This window comes from Leuciscus leuciscus (assembly GCF_965113295.1).
Source record: "Leuciscus leuciscus genome assembly, contig: HAP1_SCAFFOLD_375, whole genome shotgun sequence".
In the NCBI taxonomy this organism is placed as follows: Eukaryota; Metazoa; Chordata; class Actinopteri; order Cypriniformes; family Leuciscidae; genus Leuciscus; species Leuciscus leuciscus.
In genome coordinates, this window is record NW_028118364.1 from 54,647 (window position 1) to 60,370 (window position 5,724).

Genomic DNA, 5,724 nt, shown 5'->3' on the forward strand with positions numbered 1-5,724 from the left:
ACTGTTTCGTTCCGTTCGCCTTACATACTTGATCATCGTGAGGTAAACATTACCTACGCCAATAGGAGGCGCTTAATAACAGTGACGTGAGCCAATAGCAGCTGCAAAGCAGAAGCAATGTGGGAAATGCCGACTGTTTTAAGGAATAAACGCAGAATTTTTTGTTCTTATCGTGTTCAACACAATCTACACTCGATCGCGCGAGGATCTCCATCGTAAAAAATCGCAGCTTGAATTTTTTTTTAGTTACCGTCGAAGTGAAAGACAGCTCCTCTCTGTGGTATAAATAGCTGCCGAGCGCCCTTTACTATTGTCGTTGAATGCGGACAGGCAGGAGCTCACCCATTGATCGCTAGACGGTTCGGCAGATCTGGCAGGGCATACTCCCACTGCAGCGCGACGATCTTTTTGCCTTTTTTTTAATACTACATTTAAATAGTCCAAGTAATGGATACTGTACAACAGTGGTCATATGTTTATTTTGTGTGACATGACACCTATTGGTGTTGCCTATGAACAGTATACACTGAATACACTGTGACAGAGGCAAAATATATATATATATAGAATAATAACAACAACAACAACAACAACAATAATGATTATGACCACGCATGCAAAACAGAGAGAGAGAAAAGACTACATTCTAGAAGAATAATTACACAATACCCACCAGTGTTATGTTCCCAATTCATGTTCTAGGGGCAAAAGGGAAAGTCACTTTAAAGCAAAAAATGAACAGCGACAAAGAAAAGTCAACCTATACTGAGTCCCAGCACACAATACACAAAGTAAGATTTCCAATACATTTATTTACAATAAGTGATAAATACAGTGCAAAAAGAATCCTAAACAAACAGCTCCAAAAGAAAAAGAAATGAAGCGTGTTCTTCAGGAGCAGGTAAAAGCCCAAACAAACAAAAGATCACTAGCCGGTAGAAGGACAACCTAATTAACCTACAACAATAAACAACACAACTCTTACCTTACTTCCTAACTAACACAAAAAAAAACAACAACAAAAAAACCAGGAGAAAAGAAAAATGGCACCCACTCCCTACTGCTCCAACACTCAACAATGGCCAAGCAATTCAAAGCTGTACACTACAGCCACAAGACATTTAAGTTGACCTCGGTTTAAGCTTAACACATCAAAGCTGCCACTACAGCCGTAACAACACATTTAAGCTTCACATACACCAACAAGAGCAACACTCCAAGTCTGGTAACACAACAGTCTCAGGCTCTTGGGAGAAGAACTCTCTCCCAGTCTCAGGCTCTTGGGAGAAGAACTCTCTCCCAGTCTCAGGCTCTTGGGAGAAGAACTCTCTCCCAGTCTCTCTCTCCGGCTCTGCTTGAATACTGGATCCTCTTGCCATTGATGAGGAACAGCTGGTAGGTCCCATCACCTAGATGAGGACAGGGAGGAGCACAGGAAATTGGACAAAACATACAACAAAACTACAACTCCCAGCAGGCCGTTGGGTCCATTGGCAGCACACACACTCAATAAATCAATGAGTGACACTTACACATTATAAAACACAAATGCATACGCCCTGGGACGCAACACCAGTCAAATTAAATCATTAAAGGAAAATCCATCTTTCCAGTGCATACACAGAAAGCGGCATCAGATCTGGCATTCATTTATTTTCCACTGTATTTACAATTGCATAAATAAAGCTATGAGATCGTTACAATTATAATATATTATAAAATATAAAAATAATAGATCACAATACTGTAGTTTATAGCCTAGGCTACTATATTTTAATCAAATAAATGCAGGCTGGGGGAGCGCATGAGACTTATTTCAAAAACATTAAAAAATCCAACTGACACACACACACACACACACACACACACACAAGTTTCAAGTTTTGAAAAAAAATACAACAACAAACAGTAATATTGTAAAGTCTTATAACAATTGAATTTATAATTATATAGGATTATGTAACTGTTCACAAAATTCAGGGTTCAATCGCTTTCTGTTGTTGCATTGAGACTCTGGTAGGGCTTTATTTTGAAATTCTAGTCAGCAAAATAGAGGGAAAACAAACAATATTGACAATATTGTTCATAAAATGTTACTCACCATGTTAATTTATTGTTAATTTGACTGTTTCGTTCCGTTCGCCTTACATACTTGATCATCGTGAGGTAAACATTACCTACGCCAATAGGAGGCGCTTAATAACAGTGACGTGAGCCAATAGCAGCTGCAAAGCAGAAGCAATGTGGGAAATGCCGACTGTTTTAAGGAATAAACGCAGAATTTTTTGTTCTTATCGTGTTCAACACAATCTACACTCGATCGCGCGAGGATCTCCATCGTAAAAAATCGCAGCTTGAATTTTTTTTTAGTTACCGTCGAAGTGAAAGACAGCTCCTCTCTGTGGTATAAATAGCTGCCGAGCGCCCTTCACTATTGTCGTTGAATGCGGACAGGCAGGAGTTCACCCATTGATCGCTAGACTGGCAGGCAGATCTGGCTGGGCATACTCCCACTGCAGCGCGACGATCTTTTTGCCTTTTTTTTAATACTACATTTAAATAGTCCAAGTAATGGATACTGTACAACAGTGGTCATATGTTTATTTTGTGTGACATGACACCTATTGGTGTTGCCTATGAACAGTATACACTGAATACACTGTGACAGAGGCAAAATATATATATATATAGAATAATAACAACAACAACAACAACAATAATGATTATGACCACGCATGCAAAACAGAGAGAGAGAAAAGACTACATTCTAGAAGAATAATTACACAATACCCACCAGTGTTATGTTCCCAATTCATGTTCTAGGGGCAAAAGGGAAAGTCACTTTAAAGCAAAAAATGAACAGCGACAAAGAAAAGTCAACCTATACTGAGTCCCAGCACACAATACACAAAGTAAGATTTCCAATACATTTATTTACAATAAGTGATAAATACAGTGCAAAAAGAATCCTAAACAAACAGCTCCAAAAGAAAAAGAAATGAAGCGTGTTCTTCAGGAGCAGGTAAAAGCCCAAACAAACAAAAGATCACTAGCCGGTAGAAGGACAACCTAATTAACCTACAACAATAAACAACACAACTCTTACCTTACTTCCTAACTAACACAAAAAAAAACAACAACAAAAAAACCAGGAGAAAAGAAAAATGGCACCCACTCCCTACACTGAAAAAATATTTTCATTCATCCAATTAAAAAATTTTAGGGTAATGGTTCACATCTATATTTTATAACTTGAGCCAATGAAAAATAAATAACTTGCCCTTACCAATATTTTCTATGTCTATGAAAACTATTTTATAAAACTTGGCACAAAGCATATTTTTCTTGTTGAAAAAAATCAATTAATTTAAATTCTATTTTTGATCTAAACAAAAATATATAGATTTTATCAAAACAAAAATTCTCATTTAATAAATATGTATTAGAAATTATTTGTTTTCTCCAATTAAATAGATATTGATTTAATAATACAATTATTTCTAATTTTTAAAAATACAAGTTAATAGAAATGATTTATTTTAAACAAACAAAAAGATATGGATTCAATAAAACATATTTCCCATTAAGGAACATTAATTAATCTTGTCCAAAATCAAATAAAAAAGACACATAATTTTCATTAAATCGATATTTATTAAATTATTATATACATTACTTCCACACATCCACAATTTCGTGTCAGATTTTCAACTTTTTCAACATTTGCGACAGACAGCAAGTCCCTCAGAACCTCTTGACCCTCAAGTATGATTCCAATGTTTGTGGGTATACAGCTTGTGCATCTCTGATGACAAAGATTTCCATGGTTTCTTCTGAAGAGTGTTTTCAGCCTCTTCCTTCTCCAACACCTGGAAAAGAATTTAGGAATGAGAAAAGAAAAAGAAAAAAAGAATAAGGAATCAATACAGCTTGGGTTTCCCCCCAAATTAGTTTACATAATACTAATACTTCTAACTAATTATACAATTTACTCCAATTTGTTGTTGACATATAAATATAAGTTGCACAAACTTTCCAGCACATGGGACTCTGATTTTAGCTGAAAGTAATTGTTTCTATATTTGAAATTAGCCTTCAGACTGTTATCAGACATATATCTGAACATAGTCTGATGGCTAATTTTGAAGTGGACAGCCATATCTAGCATTTTCACATCTCTAAAGTAATCTTTCCTTACCAGGAAATCTTTGATGAGGTCCTCCACTGTTTCTCCCATATGGATGAGATATTTCAGTGCTCTTTGTATCGGTGTCAGTATCCTGCATCAAGATAGTACAAATTTGGCATGAGGGTACATTATGGTCAACAAACTTTAGCACAATATACGTTATCAGTTGATATAATAATTATTATAATATATGATTCAATAGTGTGTCAATCCTATTACTAACGCCACGAAAAAATGTCTGCCCCCCCAGTGTCCTCTGGCTAGTAGCTGCTACTACACTTTTTTGAAAACCAACCGACATCAACCGATTGGCGCCAATGCAGCAATACTTCTATGCATACAATCCATAATTAAATGACCATTGTGAGTGTCGACAGTCATACGTGTTAGATAACGTTACCATTAATCACAAGTGAACGTCAGTCCTTTTACATGTAAGTTAACTTCAGCTCCTTAATTGTTGATCAGGTTTCTATGGTTTTAACCAGAGAACGTCGTTCTTATGACGCTGCATCGAGATAACGTTATGTTCAATGATTAAACGTTCACGTTAATTACCATTGTAAAATCAAAATAAGCCAGGGGTAAACGTATATGTTCCCTTTTGTAATCGGTCAGGAATTGATTAACGTCGACACATTAACGTTAACTTGCCAAGTGTAAACTAAGCTAGCTAACACATTTTTAAACTAACGTAAGTTACATAACGATATCTAACAGATAAATTCGGCAGAGCAACATGTCTTGTACAGGCTTCTAAATATACAGCAGCACATTTAAATGGTTGTTTGTTTCACTTACTTCAGTTTATCCGCGATGAAATCTGATTCTCTCTGGAGCAGCAAAGTGATCCACGGCACGTAGAAGAGCGGTTACAGCGGTCTGCTGACGTGGTCGTTGTCGTCGAGAAGATTTGTGTTTAATGCCCATGCGCAATCCTGTGTGTAACCTTGAAATTGTACATTCGTCGAAACAAATATTTCTTATTTGAGCTCTTAATGAAAAATATTTATATTTAAATATGTTTTGAACGAAAAAAATATTATTTGAAAAATAAAACAAATAATGGTAAACTGAATTGAAAGACAAATTATTAATTGGATGAAGTACTGCTTGAAAACCTTTTTACAGTGTACTGCTCCAACACTCAACAATGGCCAAGCAATTCAAAGCTGTACACTACAGCCACAAGACATTTAAGTTGACCTCGGTTTAAGCTTAACACATCAAAGCTGCCACTACAGCCGTAACAACACATTTAAGCTTCACATACACCAACAAGAGCAACACTCCAAGTCTGGTAACACAACAGTCTCAGGCTCTTGGGAGAAGAACTCTCTCCCAGTCTCAGGCTCTTGGGAGAAGAACTCTCTCCCAGTCTCAGGCTCTTGGGAGAAGAACTCTCTCCCAGTCTCTCTCTCCGGCTCTGCTTGAATACTGGATCCTCTTGCCATTGATGAGGAACAGCTGGTAGGTCCCATCACCTAGATGAGGACAGGGAGGAGCACAGGAAATTGGACAAAACATACAACAAA

At 36.7% G+C, this 5,724-nt stretch overlaps 1 long non-coding RNA gene across 1 annotated transcript; it reads right to left on the reverse strand.

Moving 5' to 3' along the window:
- Nucleotides 1-3,634: 3,634 nt before the first annotated feature.
- On the reverse strand, nucleotides 3,635-5,240 carry LOC309491584. The gene is made up of 3 exons (XR_014203194.1): nucleotides 4,991-5,240; nucleotides 4,199-4,280; nucleotides 3,635-3,869 (listed from the first exon to the last, which is right to left on the reverse strand). It is a non-coding gene; the product is annotated as an uncharacterized lncRNA (long non-coding RNA).
- Nucleotides 5,241-5,724: the final 484 nt, after the last annotated feature.